At 39.6% G+C, this 19267-nt stretch overlaps 1 protein-coding gene across 4 annotated transcripts in view; it reads right to left on the minus strand.

Moving 5' to 3' along the window:
• Igf1 (insulin like growth factor 1) overlaps nt 1-19267 on the minus strand; it is a 70015-nt gene that overhangs the window by 16317 nt on the left and 34431 nt on the right. The window lies entirely within an intron of this gene.

Genomic DNA, 19267 nt, shown 5'->3' on the forward strand with positions numbered 1-19267 from the left:
AGATTTTACTCCTCATTTTATTTATATGAAAACAGACTTTCAGAATGACTTGTTTAAATTTTGGTATATTTGCTACCAAGTCCAAGTGCATCATCAAGAGACCTGATACATAACTTTGGACAGGTCACCAAAACCTTGAGGTATTAGTTTCTCCATTTTTTTGTCAAGTGGAGTTAATAACATCTTTCTGTTCAAAACTGAGGATGACATGAAACGTATTAGATAACATAAATTTATGAAGAGTGCCTAGAATAATCCCTGAAACCTACTAGGTCTTCAGTATTTGCTTCACCTTTAAATAGCCTTTGTGGAGTCTTATGTGGTCCATGAAAACTCATCCAGAAGCCTTGGAACTTAGAAATGATAATAATACCAATGGGCTAGTACCCTTCTTCCTTCACCACAGAAAGACTGGAACATTGTCTCTGTTTTCTTATAGAATTACTAGTACACGGAGACAGAATGAACTAAATCATTGTTCATCTTTCATGTGATTCTAATTGCCCTGAGGGAATACCATGAATCAAGTTTCTTTTGATATTTTCAAATCAATTAGGCCTCTTGGCAAGTAAGTTTTAGTTTGGTTTTATTTTGTTTTATTTTGAGCATACTGGTTCTAAGGCTAAAAGAAAGGGCAAAACAAGCTCATGTGGAACTTAACATACACTTCAATTATTTGCCAACTTTTTGTCACAGGAGATCTTTGGTTAAACCCAATCTTGCCTCTACTGAAGTATAGAAAACAGACAAAACATGAAGCTGTGCTAGTTCAGGAAGGGTTAGGGGGTCTGGATCGTTGCTTCATTCTCATCTTCTCTTTTGTTGGTAAGCTGCCTAGGTTTTCTCCACTGACATGCAATGTCTAGACTTTAGGGAAGAAGATGTGTGAAGCCCCCATCTATAAGCATCCAATTCACAGTCTGACACATCATCCATCTTAATTCCTAACCCCAAACAGCATTATGTTAAATAAAACAATCCTCTGTCCATTTAACAATACCTATTATACTTAAGGATGGGGATTGGAAAGTCAAAATCCTCAGAGGCATTTTGAACTTCCTCAATGGGGGAGATCAGGGCCCTAGGCTTGCTACCAAACTACCTTGGCTGCCTTGATGGTGGAAAGGCCAATCATTCGTGGCATTCTCTAAGAACCTAAATGTTTTCCTGATGCTTGGCACAGGAGCCTCATAGCTGCTTCCTCCAGTAAGGCAGGTTTATTGTCATTCTTAGGGCAGCTGGAGGTAGTAACTTAAGGAGGGTTCATTTGTGGTCTCTCTGGGCGGGCCCTACTGCTCTCTCCTGGTTGGGAGGAACTAGGCAGCTGGCCTCAAGTGGAGCCTCAGCAGTGTGTGCACTGGCCATTGGAGGGAAGTCTAGCTCAGAAGTGGACTCTCTGCTTTTGCTGGCTAGCCAGGGCTGGCAAGCAGAGACTGGACTGGTCCCCTGAGCAATGTAAACAATGTTGTTGTTTTTTTTTCTTTTTTATAATCTTTTCCTGGGACTATAAATTAGAGGAAAGTTACAAATGGGCTTACATGATTGTTTGTAATCCACAAAGGATTTCTACATTCTTTTTGCTAACTGGTAGCCAGTCAAGAGTGGAGGTTATACTTGGGTTTTTCTCTTGGGGTAAGGAGAAAGGAAAAGGTGACTTGGCCTATTTTGTTGCAAGTGTGCTGGTAGTCTCTTTTTCAGGTGATGAGTGCTGTTTGTTGTGATTAGAAATTTCAAATGGGAGACATTCGTTGATTATGGTAATTTGATGTTTGGGGTGGGGTTGTAGGAGTGGTTCCAGAAACTTTCAAACTTAGCCAATTCAGAAACAACTGATTTCGAAACTTGGGCTCATGAGTTGAAAACAGAGAGCTTTTCAGAGATTTGGGAATTCCAAGACCATTTCCATTTTGAGTACCTCTAACTTAATCTTGTTTCTAAGATTCCTGCTATGGCAAGAGGAATCAACTTTCTTCTTTGTATGACAGAGAAAATTCTGTTATTGGTACTGGTGTTGAATTCAGGACCTTGAACTTGGTAGGCAAGCACTCTACCACTTGAGCCATGACCCATCGCAGCAGGGGGCATTTCTGTGCATTGCGTATTTCATTTTTGGTGACTATCAAGAGCCATGAAACTTCCTGCAGATCTGTTTCCTCTTGTGAAATAGATAGCAATCATCTATCATCACAGCAAAAATAACACACCCCGCACAACTGTTTTGTTGTCTCTTTCAAATGAGCTCAGAGTTTGATGTGGCTCAGTCTTTAAAGAAACTTGTAGTCCAGGGTTTTTAATACTATGCTTTTTAGTCCATAGGCTGGTAAACTTTGGAACAGATAATTTTAAGACTTACAAAACATAATGTCCCATATGGAAAGTTGATCTTAGGTTCATCTTTGTTTTCTGAAAAGTTATTGAAGCAGTGGTATACATACTTGGATTTTCCCATAAACACAACTATCAGCTATCACTAGCTACCATAATTCTAGAGAGAGATTTTTTCTTTGTCTATTCATAATGCCTACAATGGACTCATTGTGCCCTATTCAAAAATATATGAATATGACAAGTGTTTACCTATGCCTTTTCAAGTTTTAATTCATCTTTTGAAGAGTCCTGTAGGCTTGATTTCTAGTTCAATATTAGGATGTTTGATAAACAATAAGAGTTTCTCACTAACAGACAGAAAACAACTGTGGGACAATGTTTTGTCCTTCCTTTCAAATGCTTCACAGTCCTCTTTTTCTCCAGAGCCACAATAAAAATATTTCCTGTTATGGGCTAAAACAAGAAGCATGACACAATATAGTTTATTGGAAAGTCAATAAAATAATTTGATGGAGTGTCTATTTGGATAAAAGTGGTATTTTAATTTTAGTCACTATTTTTTAAATGAAACAAATTTAATCATTCCATCTTTGCCTTTAAAAATTCTTCTTTAAAAGCAGAGGAAGAGTGAACGAATGCAATCATGGTATTCAGTATACACTATGTATAAAACAAACTATGCAATTTGTGGGCAAGGTTGGAAAGGGGAACTGGGGGAAAACAAAGAAAGGGATGACGTTTTCTAAAAAGAATTATATTCATTATCTGATTTATGAAATGCAATATAATAATAATAATAAAAATTATATTAAAAGAAAAAAATAAACCCTCCCCCTCTTTATATAACTGCTCTGGTAGGCAGAATCAAGACTGGAAAGTTATAGGGAAACAAATAATGGCTTAATATAGGGAAAAAAGTTTTTTAACACACCCATGTTAAAAACAGGACAGACTTCTTCCAAAAGTAATGAATAGCCCCTGGCAGAAAGCAGTTAAATAAAGGCTGTAAGAACACCTATCATAGTCTCTAGGAGCAGATTCCTGTATTAAACCCAGTGAATGTCTGCGGTGGTTTTTCCTATTCCAGAGATTCTATGAAGATATGGAAGAGAAAACTCTTCGAGGGTAAATATTTGCTATGGTTGGAAGCCATTTGCTTTGGCTTTGAGATAGAGGTTCAGATATTTTCACTTAGGTGGTAAAAATTTGTTTTCTATTTATCATTTGAATTCTCTAAGATGCTTCATTGTTCATTTATCCTTACTCAATGCAACAGTAAACAACAGGTGGGCTGGGGCAGTCCCTTCTAAAATGAGGTACAGGCACAGAGTTCAGTTGTACTGACGTTATGACTACATACTCACTCAAATATTAGAGAAAACAAGCATGTATAACATTCCACAGATGTTTTTCTTGCTGACAAAGCCCTAGCACTGAAAATTTACATACTTATTTGTTTTGTCAAAAATTTTGCTTCAGAGATTTCCTAGTATGTAGACCAAAATATTACTTAGCAGACAAGTTGACCACCAGTTAATCTAGACTCTGACTCTCCTATGAGTTGACATAATATTTAGTCATGACACACTGCTATATCTTGAAAGTTGGCCAACAGAATTCCAATGGCTCAACAACTAGCTTCTATAATAATAGCACTGCCCTTTGAATAATGCATGGTCAGGGGAGTAATTCGATAATCTTCAGGGTAAACTTGCTAGTTACAAGGGTTTGGGGCAGAACTGTGGCATCATCAAAACCACACCGGTTAGCTGAGTCTCACATTTTGTCATGGATGCAAGCAATTCGCACTCCTTCGTTGTTGAAGAGAAATGCAAATGATGCTGAGATTCAACTGGACTTATCACTTCGAGAGCGAAGAATGCTGGCTGTTCATCACTGGTAAATCTATCTACCTCTACTGGTATTGCATTGGTTTCTGGAAATGAAGTAGAAACACTACTTGACTTTGATTTTCTTGGACACTTCCCCTCTTGCTTTGTGAGAAGGGTTTTTAAACTATTTTTACTTTTACCATTGGAGAGAGAAAACATTCATTTGAAGAACCAGTATTTAAATAATGACAATTGCGAACAATTTTGAATACTTACATACTTTATATAAAGGTAAATAGCTTTACTTATTATATACTAAGTTTTCCAATACTTACATATTTAGGGATATACTTAGTTTTGAAGACATATACTTACTACTCTTTGAGTTGCAAGGAATAAAACTATTCACTAGAAGTTTGCTAGTGGATAAATATTCCAAAGTGGATCATTTTTAAGAAAGCAGGATAGAAAAGGTGTAATATCATTCAAGTTGAGCTTTTAGGGCTTTTTTTCCTAGAAAATTTTCAATTATATGTCAGGTAAAAAGCACAAATGGGATTCTTAGCTAATAAATGAATTTTCACTTAACTTTAACTGAGGTTTGATTGAACAGTTGAGTATCATAATTAAAATATGCAGAAGCCAGAAAATCAGGTTTCTTCTACTAATTATTTATTTCACATATCTCAACACATCGACAAGTTACAATAATTTAGAATAATTGGCTTTTTGTGGCTACATTTCTCTGTGGCACATCTTATCTATTAAAATAATTAAGTTGACATAATATGGCAAGGGATCCTAGTAGAAAAGTTGTAAGGTAATATGGGTAATCTTTTTTTTTAACCTGTGCTGGGGTTTAAACTCAGGGCCTCATGATCTTGTCTACATTTTAGCTCTTTTTTGTGGTCCTAAGGTTCAGACCCAGGTGCAGGCTACATATGCAGTGTACCGTTGGACTCTTCCCCCACACCAAACACTTTAGTATTTAATTTTTCTTTTCTTTTTTGCTTTTTAGTGATAAGGTCTATAAAGCTAGCTCAGGCTAGCTTTAAAGTTTTGGTCCTCCTGTCTCAGCTTTACAAGGACTGGGATTACAGAATCATTTTGATGTTCATTCGTAGAAACAGAAGTTACTTCCCCATCTTCCCCACATTAATGGCTTTATATGAGAGACCAACTTTTTCCATAACTTCCCAATAGAAAGAAAATTATGATAATACGATTATCCAGACTTTAAATACAATATATGGAATTGGCAAATATTGCCTGAACTTAAACCCCTTTGAGAGTTAATCTCAATGTGTTGAGATACATGAAATAAATATTTGGTAGAAGAAACCTGATTTTCTGGCTTCTGCATATTTTAATTATGATACCCAACTGTTCAATCAATCCTCAGTTGAAGTTAAGTGAAAATTCATTTATTAGCTAAGAATCCCATTTGTGCTTTTTACTTGACATATAATTGAGAATTTTCTAGGAAAAAAGCCCTAAAAGCTCATCTTGAATGATCTTACACCTCTTCTGTTCTGCTTTCTTAAAAATGATCCACTTTGGAATATTTATCCACTAGCAAACTTCTAGTGAATAGCTTTATTCCTTGGAATTCAAAGAGCTCTCTTTGGAAATCATATTTTATTTAAGAAAAGTATTGCAATACATATAGCCATGTACTTAGTAAAAATATATAAAACAGCTTGTATTGGTGGTCACATCACTATGCACTTAGAATAATATGGGTACAGACATATGTATTCTCTGGCACATATCAGAAAATTAGGTGGATTTCTATCAGTATCAGAGTTTATGAATCTATGTTTTTAAAGATATTATATACACATGTATATGTATATATGTATGTATGTATCTCCTGCCTTATACTTTGCTAGTGGCCCTTGTACATTTCTGCTTTTCTGTGGAAGGATCTGTCCTAGTGAGATTGACCTTTGGCATCTGTAAAAGTGAACACTGAGAAAATGTTCCCTTTTCTATGAACTGGGTGTCATAAACTTTTCTTGAAAACCTATCAAACTTAGGCATTGATTTCACTTTTGGCCTGTGTTAATTTTTAATTGGCAATATTTGCTGGTCCTACTACCTCTCAACTGGAGGAGGTCATCTTTTCTAGGAATCGTGGCCCCGCATAACCTGCCACCACCCCTACCCTTAGTAGCTTTTTCTCAGCTACAAAATCCCCAGAATCCAGAGGACCAAAGTCTTTCTGTTACTCAACCAAGTCAATGTTTATATATCTCTGAGTCTAAAAGGAATGAAGTAGAGTGTTTGGGGCTGTCCCTTTCTAGACAGTCTTTTCTTCTTTTGGAAGCCCAACGCAAGGGCAGGTGTGAAAAGGTTACCACTCAGCCCACCTTGATTGTTAAGGCCAAGGAGCTAACATGCAAAGCCTAGACAACTAGAGATTCAAAGCAGAAACATGACTGTTTTAAGACTCTATGGAGAGATGGACCAACCGAGTGGGAAGCAGCATGATGTATTACTTTAGCCTTATACAATGCCCTAGAGGATGAGCATCTTGCCAGGACAGCACAATTTACTAGCTTAGGTCCTTTTCCAGGGCTTGGAGGAGGTAGAGATAGCCAAGAAAATTATATTCTGGAAAGAGAAATGCTGTGCTGCACAGAAATGTCGTCCTCAGGAAGTGGTTGGGTTTATCAACGGCTAGGGGAAAAGATAATCAAATGCCAAGAGGTCATTTTTATGTTTGAATTGTTTCAATGGGGACTGCTATGTAAGTTAGCTACCATTTTCTAGTTAGGCAAGTTCTATTATTTGCAACATGTTATGGAATCTGAGTTAGACTGTTCTAGATTCACTGTTGACCTTGGATTTAGAAAAGGCTCCCAAATTTTCTAGGACTTGTGTTTGCACATGTAAGATGGACATACCAAAAACACCTCCTAGCACTCTTGGGCAAATTAGATAAGAATGTATGTGAAGTGCTTTGTACAATATCTGTCTATCAGTAACTAAATGTTGGTTATTTGTGTTATGAGGTCAAGTTTCTCAGCATACCTTGCTAAGCAGGTTTTTTCTATCTCACCCTTAAAAATGCATTCCTAGTCAGGTACCAGTGACTCATGCCGGTAATTCTAGCTACTTGGGAGGCTAGGTTCTGAGGATCACAGCTCTGAGCAAGCCTGGGCAGAAAAGGCTGTAAGATTCTTACCTCCTATTAACCACCAAAAAACTGTAGCTAATTTGAGCGAAAAGCTCAGGGACTGCACTTAGGCCATGAGTTCAGGCTCCAGCACACACACACAATAGAATGTTATGTGACATGTATCATTCTAAATAGTTTTAATGTACATATTCTATGAGATTGGATCCTTAGGTTCAATTAGGCAATGCCGGGTGGGCTTTCCTTGACCTCTTGTTACCTTTGGTCTGTTCCCCAAATAACCCACAGGTGAAGAAAAAAAAATCATTGCCTTTTCAGTATCCACCTGTCTTATTTCAAAACAAGTCTATGAGGCAGAAGATAGGGGTGAGTAAAAAACATAGTCAGAAGTGGTCCCCTTACATTCACACAGCATGTATATTTGTCTTCTCTCTACTTCATGCTTCTTTTCTCACTAATGGATGTAGAGTACAAGTCATGCCCTGCAGAGTTTGTGGTAGGCTGGGAATTAGAAGTTAGTTCTCTCTCTAGATGGACTAGAAGATATGAATTCCTTTCTTTTTAATTTTTTTTTTTTTTTGCCAGGCTTGTTTTGGGAATAAGCAGACACCAAGTATAGAGTATCAGCAGGCCTCTGCTAATCACTACTCCATCTTGGACTCTGGACCGAATGGAATCAAAACAAACAAGCGAAAGGATAAGAAAGGATATTGAAGAATCTCTTTCTTCCTTTCTTTTTCGTGGTTTTTTTTGGCGCATGACTGTGATGAAAATTATAAGCAGAGTCTGGCTCCAACCTAGAGATTGTAGCCTTGCCACCAGCATTATCTATCTCCTATGCTTACACTATGATTGTTAGTTTACTATTTCAGGTGTGAAAAGAAAGGCCTAGTAGGCAAAACACAAGGCATTTATGAACAGAGGACAACACACCTCTTTCTAGTTCATCTAGAAAGATGAACCAGCCAGAGGAGAATGAAAGCACAGTTTCTTTATTTTTAGTTTCACTCTAAAGTCTATGGTTTCTCTTTTCTTTGCAACTTTGGCACCTGCCCTGTGTTCTCAGGGGCCCTGCCCCCCTGTCAGTCTTTTCGCTCAGGCCTCTGGTGTTTTTTTTTTTTGCCTGGAGCCTATGCGGACTTTTTCCCAGGGGTAGGTGTGACAGGGTCACCATGGCAGGTGAGGAAGGGATGATGGCTGTCAGGGAAGCCTGGCATGTCTGAAGGAAGGGAGAGTCTCGGGAGGTAAAAGCCTGTACAGAAAGGCATCCGGGCCTGCATCAGGGTGTAAAGTATTGGAAGATAGCTGCCCCAGCAGCAGAAACAGCCCTTGGCACTATGTGGCGGAGAAGGCAGCAGCCAGAGTCAGAGACAGATTGAACACACGGAGAGAAGGGAGGAGGAGGGAGAGCGGCGAGCTAGAGGAGATGGTTTGGATGTTACATGACTATAAATTACTGCCTGGTTTGCACTTGAATGCCAGTTGGGTTGTGTGTGGCATCCTTTTCATTCTGGTGTGTCGACAATGTTGTTCTTGGATCACAAGGTCTTGGGGAGTGTTTCCATAGCTCACAACACCATGCCATTTGCATATCGGAAAGAGAAAAAAGAAGAGCAATATGGTATCTTGAGAACAACACTTGATTTCAGCCCCAGATTCTTTGTATTGACTCACAAGTCATCCAAAACTCATACAGCTAGCCAAAGGACTGAGTAATAGCAAGACACAGCTCGCAATAGTATCTGGATAGGTATGCGACTCACTTTTTTTTTCCCCCAGAGCTGAGAATTGCACTTGGGGCCTTGCATTTGCCAGGCAAGTGTTTGTCCACTGAGCTAAATCTCCAATCCGCATTACCCACTTTTTGAATCCAGCCATTTGCTGGAGCTGTTGTAAAAATCAGTGTGTTAAGAATGTAATGGTTTCATCCGGGCACCAGTGGCTCACGCCTGTAATCCTAGCTACTTAGGAGGCTGAGATCGAAGGATCGTGGTTCAAAGCCAGTCCAGGCAAGAAAGTTGGTGAGACTTTTATCTCCAATTAACCACCAGGAAATCGGAAGTGGCGCTGTGGTTCAAGTAGTAGAGCACTCGCCTTGAGCTGAAGAGCACAGGGACAGTGCCCAGGCCCAGACTTCAAGCCCCATGGTTGACCCCTCCCCCACCAAAAAATAGAAAGAATATAATGGTTTCTCATTTTTCTCACTTTGCAAGTGAGATTTATTAAAGAAGTCTCCCTAAAAATACCTTTGACCCTTACTTTTCACAGAGCTACATTTTGAAAGACACATAAGTAATGCTTGGCCCTATGAGGGTTATCAATATTGTTAACCAGAACACTTAACGTTTAGTGCTCAATGTAGGCCAATGTTTTATCTTTTTCATTTCCTTGGTGTCTGTCAATGGTTATGAATCCTGCATGTGATAATCACTTCTGTTTAGGTGGACAAATGCATAATAGCCTTGGAAATGTCCAACTGTAGCTCATATTATTGCAGGTGAATGTGTTTCCAGACAGGTCATGACCTATCATTAGTACTCAACATGTGCCCAAGGGAGAAAAAAAAATCACAAGATAAAGTTCATAAACGTAGATTTCTTAAATGCTATCCTGATTTTAGGAATACGATAATGATATTATGATTAGTGGACAGACATTATGATAGTGGACATTATGATTAAGCACAGTGCAGTATTACTCATGAAAATACCAAGCAGGTATATAGACTAGAGGTGAATGGCTCAGTTAGAGTATATTATGTCTGAAAATTTCAGATAAAATCTGGACACATTGGACTATTACTTCTTTCTTTTATAAAGAATTTTGTTGCTATTAAGTGTTTCCCTTTTTCCCATAGTATTTACTTGCTTAAATATGATCAAGAGAACTTAAGTGTTTTCCCTAGATTATTATATTTTAGAGTTTCTTATGTCTTTGGTTGTTATAGCAGCCTCAAAGTCAATTGCAGTGGATTATTAGTAATTTTATGGCAATTGTTGAACTTCTTAGCTTTTAGTCACTATATTCCCTCCAATATGACTATTATTCAATAAATAAACTATAAGTGGTGTGAGAGAGAGAAAGAGAGAGAGCAAGCACTTGAAAATGTGAGGTGGTTAAGTTACAGTCTGAATCCAAGATAAACGATGTTCTCATCTTTATTTCATTTGGGAGCAACATCCTGCCTACATCCCAAACCTCATTAAATGCTTTTTAGCAAATATAATTATCTACCACGGAAAAAAACCCCTCCAATTCTCTTAATTACCCTACTAAATTCAGTGAAGAAACAATACTTTTGGCTGTGATACCGGCTGGAGATATCATAGTCTGTTTATCTGTATTTTTTTTTCTTCACATTCAAACATACTGTGAGTGGCCACAGAGCTCTGCCCCTGGGGCCTGCTCTGAAGCAATGGCATCTTGGTCTTTTGGGCAGTCATTCACTTCTGTGAATTTCCTTTCAGAGAACTAGAAAGTGTTGCCCCAGAAGTCATTTTCCAATTCATCCCCAAACTTATCCACAGTTGCAGAATTAGTTGGACTCCTTCAGACAAGCAATGTGGAGCCTAATGTTGCACACAGCTGGGAGAATCCTTCGGAGAAGGGACACCAGGCCAGGATGACTGGTTTGTGGGCCATTTTATTTCCCCTGATGCTTGCCTTCTGTCTGCTCTCTTTGGCTCAGACAAGGGTTTGGGACAACTCCGTGAGTACTGTTTATGCTAATAGTGAAGTTCTGTCCTAACTCCAGCAGGAAGTGAGGGCCTAAGCAGAGGCTAAATGCTCTCTTCTGATGGATAGTGTTGCATTTGGGAAGCCTCCATTCTCTCTCTCCCTCTCTCTCCTCCCACCTCCCCTCTCTCTTTCCCCTCTGCCTTTTATCCAGGACCTTCTTCCTCATAACTGCGTGTGAAGTTTCTTATCCTTGAAAGTTCATTTATCTCTTGGTAGGTATAGTTGCCAAAGTCTGCGCTATGGCCCATAATGCATATTTATATAAGCATTGCATATATAAACCTTTAGGTTCATGAAAAGAAACAAGGCTTTATAGCACCTTCAAACCTTTAAGATTTTGTAGCACCTTCCATATAAAAAAGGTAGAGTAAGTAGAGAGTACGGAAGGAAACTATACTATGTGTGTCATCACTTTTGCAGAATACCTCATGTGCACAACTTAAGGGGAGAAGGATTTATTTAGCCTAAAAGTTTCAGAAGTTTCAGTCCATGATCAGCTGCCTCCATTGCTTTTCTGTCTATAACAAAGCAGAAACATCATGGCAGAAAATACATGATAAAGGAAAGCTGCTTTCCTCATGGTGGTCAGCAAGCAGGGAAGAGAAAGGAAGGGTATCAAGAAAGATACATCCCTCAAGGGCACACCCCCAGAGACCTACTACTTCCAATCAGATTCCTCCTCCTGATAGTCTACTCAGCTATGAATTCCTCCCATACATTCATCTGTTGATGAACTCAGTACCCCCATGATCCAATCACCATCACTGCTGTTTATCAGCCTTCCTTCAGCAGATGAGTCTCTGGGGTCAAGTCCTACCCAGATCCTAGCATTTGTCCCTGAACTGTCAGTTCGAGACACTGAAAAATTACTTTTAGAGAAAAGCATAGTTTTTAAAAAATGGAAGCTGCTGGATCAAGAAAAATGGAATCTACTTCTAAATGCTTGCTATTTTATTTTTCTCTTCAAACAACTTATTATCTTGATATTCTTCTTCTTCCTCCTCCTTCTCCCTCCCTCCCTCTCTCCCTCCCTCCCTCCTCCTCCTCCTCCTCCTCTTCTTCCTCCCTTGTCTTCCTCCTCCTCCTCCTCTTCCTTCAGAAAGATGCTCTTGTAAAGGTCACTTGTAAAATCCTGATCTTTTTGTATCTCCTTGGTGAACTGATGCTCACACAGTCTTCTGAGATTTGTCTTTGGCAGGCATTCCCCTCAGTGGGACTATGAACTGTCATAAATTCCTCACATTCTTCAGAACATCTGTGCCTTCTTTTGCCACATTGTTTTTCCCCTGGTACTCAACGGGCCACAAATCACCCTGAACTTCTCTTTCCAGGCTGTTGATGTCTTAACACTCTACTTTCAGACCAAATTCCTCTTCTGTCTTTGGCTGTAGCTCTTGGCTTCCCAAATCTCTTGTCTCCCCCATCTGGGTTAGTCATCTGAGTCATCTCCCATGGTATCTCTCCCAGCTTTCTACCTGAAATGTTGTGTTTCTTCAAATCTGTTTTGAAGGTTAGTTAAGCTCCCTGACACAGTAGTGAAGATAATCCCTCCATGTGAGCAACAGGTGAGAAGGCTTGTATACAGGAAGCTAGTGACAAGGGAAAGCATTATAATAAAACCCGAAGATACAACCACCATGAGCTCAGAAACTTTTCTATTCAGCTTTCTCTGACATTGAGAAAACTCAGAGCCTTTGCAGTAACACGCATTGTTACTGAGTGCTTTCTATTAAACTATCATTTTTCATGTCTTACTACTTTTCATGTAAATGTGACTTTTCATGTCTTCTCTTATTTATACCCTTGTGGCCTCTCTGTGATGAGGACATTATGATGATATCTACTGTGAATATTAAGAAGCTGAGACTTAGGAAAATTAAGCAGTAACCTGGCCAAAGTCATATATTTAGTAATTCATAAAGTCAGGCCACCGTGATGAAAAACTCTGAAGCTGAGTCTTTTATTGTGACTCTCAAGGGAGCACAATGCTTATGACAGATATAGGTGAGCTCTTCTAAGTGGACCCCTCCACCCTAAGGATCAAGCATATGTATTAGACACAGATTTTTGCCTTCTGGAGATTGCCAGAAGGAATGTCAGGCCTGGCTTTCACCCTTGAAACAGAAGTCTGTGCATTTCATTTCTGCAGTTGAGGACATGGCTGGACACTGGAGGCTCATGTTCTACCCAGCACACTGTGACCCTTACAGCTTCAGATGGAGCAGTCAGAGCTGACATGTAGCCAGACAATCTCATTTCCAGTAACCGTGAATTGCATAAAGTTATAACAACTTGAACAGACAGAGAATATTTCACACAAAACTTTGATATCCCAACACATTAATGTTTTTTTTTCTTATTCTTATCCAGACACACATCATATTTGGATATAGCTATAGCCTAAATTGAATGTGTTGCATTTCTGGCACTTAATGCTTACATAGCAAGTGTTTCCCACATCGCTACATGATCTTCCTAATTGTCATTTTAAAACTGCAGACTGTTTTATTGGGTAGATTTACTATCATTTTTTTAAAAAAATCCAGTTTCTTATAACTAGTAGGAATACTACTATTAGCAGTACTTTGAATGTTAGGAATATAGCAATCTGTTTATACAGATCACAATCCTACTCATAAATAGTTTATATCAAAAAAATTACGTGTGGAATTCTCTCTCACAAAATTGCTTTTAGTTGTTTGAGATAGATTCTCACTGTGTAGCCCAAGCTTGTCCTAAAGTTGAATCTTCCTGCCTCAGCCTCCCAGTTCCTAGGATTACAGGCATGCATCACCATGCCTGGCAGATGAGTCTATTTTGCTAAAAGTCCACAGTCATGCATAAATACAAGAAAGAAAGTTAATCATCAAGGCAGGGAATTATATCCAGACTTAGGAATGAGAAAGTTAGGGCAGAACACAAACAAGGATCTTACCTGTGTCCCATGAATTAGAGTAAGTGTACCAATTTCTGTTTTCAATTACTAGTGCAGTTTCCTCTGGAGGAAACATGGGCTGTAACAGAGACTTAGGTTTGGCCTTCAAAGGTTTGCTAAGCAAAAGAAAAATAAAAATCTAGGAAAATGAAATGGATGACAAGAGATCCTGGTTCTCAGTTTTCAAAATCACCAGGTACCCATAAAGTTCCTTTTCTAGGGTGGATTCAAGGATTACAGCTGCCAAGATAACATAAGACTTCAATAGACACAGGCTCTCCTCCTTTGATCCCTCTGACTTCAGGTCACCTCTGGACAACCTAGCTCTGCTCAGTCTGGTGTCTTTCAACCTTCTTTGAGGTACAATATCCCTGATAACCTGCCTTCCTATCCAGCCCCAAATTGGCTAACTATTCTCACCCTCTTTCACCACATGCTGCCTCTCATGCATAAATCACCCAACCACAAATATTTATTGAGCACCTACACTGTTTTAGACACAAATGCGACAACAGCTTAGCCTCCCCTTATGATTTTGGTTATTATAGCACCTTAGTGGAAAGTGTAGTGCCAGGTAATGAACTGAATGGTTTGCTGACACTTGCTCCGAACAAGAGCTGAAGTCTGAGTCTACCAAGAGAAGTTTCTTTTGGGTGTCAGAGAGCATTCTATTCCCACTGCTTCTTTTTATTAACCTCTTTGAACAAGTGAAATAATTACTTTGTGCATCAACAACTCCAACTTAACTATACATGATAACCTTTATCTTCTGTTCCATGAGAACTTGCCCATTTTCCCCCCCTCAACTTGGTTTTAGGTATCTTTGAGGGCAGAAATTTCATGCTTCTATGCTTCCTTGTCTAGATGCACAGCTCTGGGCAGGGGTTGGGGCCACAATCCATCTGCAGACAAATAGCCACAGATAGAAGCACTATGTAAAAGAAAGATAATATCAAGGGCTGGGCATTTGGGCTCAGGGGTACAGTACTTGCTCAGCATGTGTGAGCACCTGGGTTTGATCCCCAGCACTATACAAAGCAAAGGAAAGCACAGCAAGACAAGACAAAAAACCAAGTACCTCCCCAAACAAGGAACATAGGTCCCATGGTTTCCCTTATTTGCAATAACTAGTGTATGTCTGGGACAAGCAGAAAAGGTCAAAAGCTATGTGCATATGACCAGATAAGATGATGTTAAGTGAAATAAACTCTAAGATAGAAACACAAGTGGATTTTGTCTTTCTTGCTATTGTTTCTAATGTATTTATAATATACCATGTGATTTTTTTGTTTCTTTGTATGTTCCTCCCCCCCCACACACACACAGTGTAACCCCTGTTTTCACTGTATTTGATGTCAGTGCCCTGCATCTTATATATACACTTATCTAATTTGGGGAGGGGAAGGGAAAAAATAAAATGCTTAAATAGGGATACAGGTTACCCTGAGATGCACAAAACACTATGTTGAAGAACAAACTTTACAATTTAGGCCAGGGGGCGGGAAGTGTAGTTGTGGAGGTGAGAGGGAACGGATGGTAGGGGGAAAACAAAGGAGGAGGTAACAATACTTGATAGGAAATATACTATTACCTTGCTCATGTAACTGTAACTCCTCTGTACAGTATGTTTACAATAAAAATATTAAAAAAAGTAACACTATGTCCCTCTCCCCTGGTATAACCCCTGTATTTGATGATGATATATAATTTGTGGAGGGGAAGGGAAAAAACAAATTGTTTAAATAGGGATACAGATGGACCCATTGCAACAATGAGATGTACAGGACATTATGTCGAAAAACGAACTTTACAACTTTGGCATGGGGAGGGCGGGGATGGGTGTGGGGGGGAGATGGGAAGGGATGGGAAGGGGAAATATAGGAGGAGGCAACAATGCTTGATAAGAAATGTACTCATTACCTTGCCCATGTAATTGTAACCCCTCTGTACGGTATTTTCACGATTTTTTTAAAAAAAGTAAAACTAACCAACTAACCAGACAACTACCCAACCAAAACAATGAGCCAGTGTCTGTGTCTCTACCTCTCCTCTCATGAAAGGAGTCAAATAAGAGTACTTACCTCTGTGGATTATTAGCAATGAGACACAGAGAGTGTGGAGGAGCCTACGGCATCGGGCAAGCACTCACAGAACACCATCTCACATAATCCTCTCCAGTGTTACCATTGCCACTCGAGTGCAAGTGTGTATGGAGACATGGTTAGGAGCCAGTTTTCTTGAACTGAGACACCGGCTTCTCCATTGCTGGCTATATGACCATGGGTAAATTATTGATTCTCTTAGGTGTCAGCACCTCACAAGGTGCTGGTCAGGAATTCATGAGTAAACACTTAACAAATGCTAGTTAACGTTATTCACCAAAGAGCCAATAACTGGCTACTAGCTGTGTGAACTCCGCGCTCAGAATGCAGAAGTGGACAAAGAGCACAGATAGTACCTGCCTCCATCCCCCCCCCCCCCCCCCCCAGGAGCCTGCAGTTCATAACGCACGTCAGCATTATCGATCCACACGAGTCAGCTCCACAGCTGACTCCAGAGAGTGCGTGGCAGTACAAATCATGGTCATACCTTCTGTCCTTTAGCCATTTCAACAACCCCCCGGACACTGATGGACTTATTCCCATTGTATAGATCAGCAGATGGAGTTTACATGGCTTATGGATCTAGAAGTTCCTTTCCTTTAAATGTTAAGACTTATCTCTACTCACTTTCTTGTGTTCCGTGCCCCAAAACAGGATGAATGTCAGGCACATGAAACTATGCAGCCAATGTCCAAGAAGACTAATACATCTTGGGGTAGGTGGATGTACAAGGACACGCAGCAGTGGTTTCTAAAATTGATCCTGTGTTGGTTGATATTACCTGAAGGGATCGTTAAAACTCAGACCAATGGTCCCTAGCCTTAGATTTTCCATTTTTATAGGTCTGGGCAGGTGCATGCAAATATGCATTTCCATAAAGCTCTCTTGATTGATATCAGTACCACAGTGTGAAATTCATTTCCCAACTGTGTGTATAATATGGGGTCAAGTACTCAAGCACCTGAGAGAAGGGAAGAGCTAATGAGGACTGCAGTTCTGGGAAAAACCAGGAAGCCTTTATATCTCCTTTGATAACTGCCTAATAAAGGTTATCTGTATGTTAATCTGGTAGCAGAACTAACTTGACTGCAGAGAAAAAAATCATAATCTTCCAAAGCAAGAAACTGAATAGAAACAAAAAAAATGCATGTTAAGCTATTTCTCCTTCCTTACATTTTTTTTTAATGTTCACAGTCAGTGTCAATTCTGAACTCCATCTAGCAACCTGAAGGCAAGAAGCCAGGGCTCAGGTTAGAAAATCTAGATCTAACAGGCTCCCTGGCAAAATGGAAAGCCACATGCATTGGGATGTCCTTAAACACGGAATGCTGCATTTCCTAAATACCAAGTTCAATTTGTGTATGTATGTGTGAATATATGTGTGTGGGGGAGAGAGAGAAGTGGGGGATATGGTAGTGGAGCTTGAAGTCAAGGCCTAGGCATTCTCCCTTAGCTTTGTTTTGCTCAAGGCTATACCACCTGAGTCAGAACTCTACTTTCCATCTTTTTTTGTTGGTTAATTGAAAATAAGATTTTCATGGACTTTCTTGCCTGGGCTGGCTCTGAACGATGATCCTTAGATCTCAACCTATTGAGGTGCTAGCATTATAGGCATGAACCACTGTTGCTCAACTAAGATCAATTCATTTTTAAGCTTTCAAAATAATCAGGTGGGTATTATAGCCAATCTGCCTCATATAAAACTTAGTTCAGAAAACAGACATTCATGAAAAGCTACACCTACCTCTTCTGGGTCTATGGTAATGCAGAGAAGCCAAAAAAGTAGGGGCGGGTTTGGGGTAAAACTTCAAGACCACATCATCATAACAGCTTTTAGTAGGTTATTCAAAACTCATGGGGATATTCAATTTTGCACAAAGAAAAATTATGATTGGTTGTCAGTCAGGCCATACATAATCACTAGCATTTCTTAGCCAAGTGTTAGGATTGATTTTGCTGAAGAAATGGGATTAATTAATCAAACTGTTTCTATATATAGGTGGCAAGAAGGGGGCAAATGAAATTCTTTTAGTTTCTCATGAGATTATGTGTGAGGTGCTCATAGTTTTAGATCGAACAGTGCCCCACAGGCAGAAAACCCATATTGGCTGCATGGGGACAGGAGGCAGAGGCCATGGATGGCTTGCTAATTGCAACTTTCCTTCATGTCCCGGTTTCCATTTCCCTTTTAAGAAGAACTTGAGTTTTTAATGATTTTCTTTCTAGTCACTTCCTTCCCTTGGCCTCCCTGGGTCCTTTCAGTACATGTCTTCTTCAGGGATCTATTTCTGGAAAAAGATAAAATAGAAAATGATCTCATTGTTTTATTGAGAAGTCAGTGGAGTATCCCAGGATTGGGTGGTGCTGCTGTGTTGACTGCCCATGCCCCCTAGCAGTTGCTCACACAGCAGCCTTGTTAGAGTCCTTGGGGAGGGCCTTCCACTAGCACAGAAGTATGTCTAAGTAAGTGTATGTTGAGCATCCCACCAAGGCTGAATGGAGCCGCAGAGGTAGTAAGATATTGTGTCTTCAAGGAGCACACAGGATAATAAAAACATAACTAAGTGACCAACTTGGTCCAAGAATCAAGGTTTATTCAACTGGTAGCATTAGAAATCTTCTAGTTCATGGATATGTTTTGGCAGGAGGCCTATAGACCCTTTACATGATGTATAATTGTGTGTCTGTAGATTTCCCCCCAAATGACCTAAATCTACCATCCTATTGTTTCTTCCAAAGTACTGATCTAAATTTGGCATGGTCCCATTTACTGACGGAGAGCTTTGTCCTTTTTCTCCCTTCCACACAAACCTGCTGGAAAGTGTGCTCGGTGGGAGGCTAGAGTTTTCTATTCCTTATTCACAGTGATAGCCACAGCACTGACACCAGCCACAAATAGAGTAAATGCCTAATGAATACATTTTTAAATAAACATACAGAGATACTGATTTATTCATCCCTGTATTCCCAAACATCTTTTGGAACACCAAGGTAGTCTGCACTGTTATTCAGGCTCAAACCATGCTTGCGAGTAATGGGAGACATGAATAATACTCAGGGTGTTTTGGGATCATTGTAAACTGTCATTTCTTCTTCAATGACAGCTAATAGAAAAGGGTATTTTGCAGATTGCGCAGCAGCGACGGGAAAAGATCTTCAAAAGATTCGAAGGTAGGGTTAGAATTTAGAA

Source organism: Dipodomys spectabilis, unplaced genomic scaffold (assembly GCF_019054845.1).
Source record: "Dipodomys spectabilis isolate Male_0828 unplaced genomic scaffold, ASM1905484v1 ptg000163l, whole genome shotgun sequence".
NCBI classification, from domain to species: Eukaryota; Metazoa; Chordata; class Mammalia; order Rodentia; family Heteromyidae; genus Dipodomys; species Dipodomys spectabilis.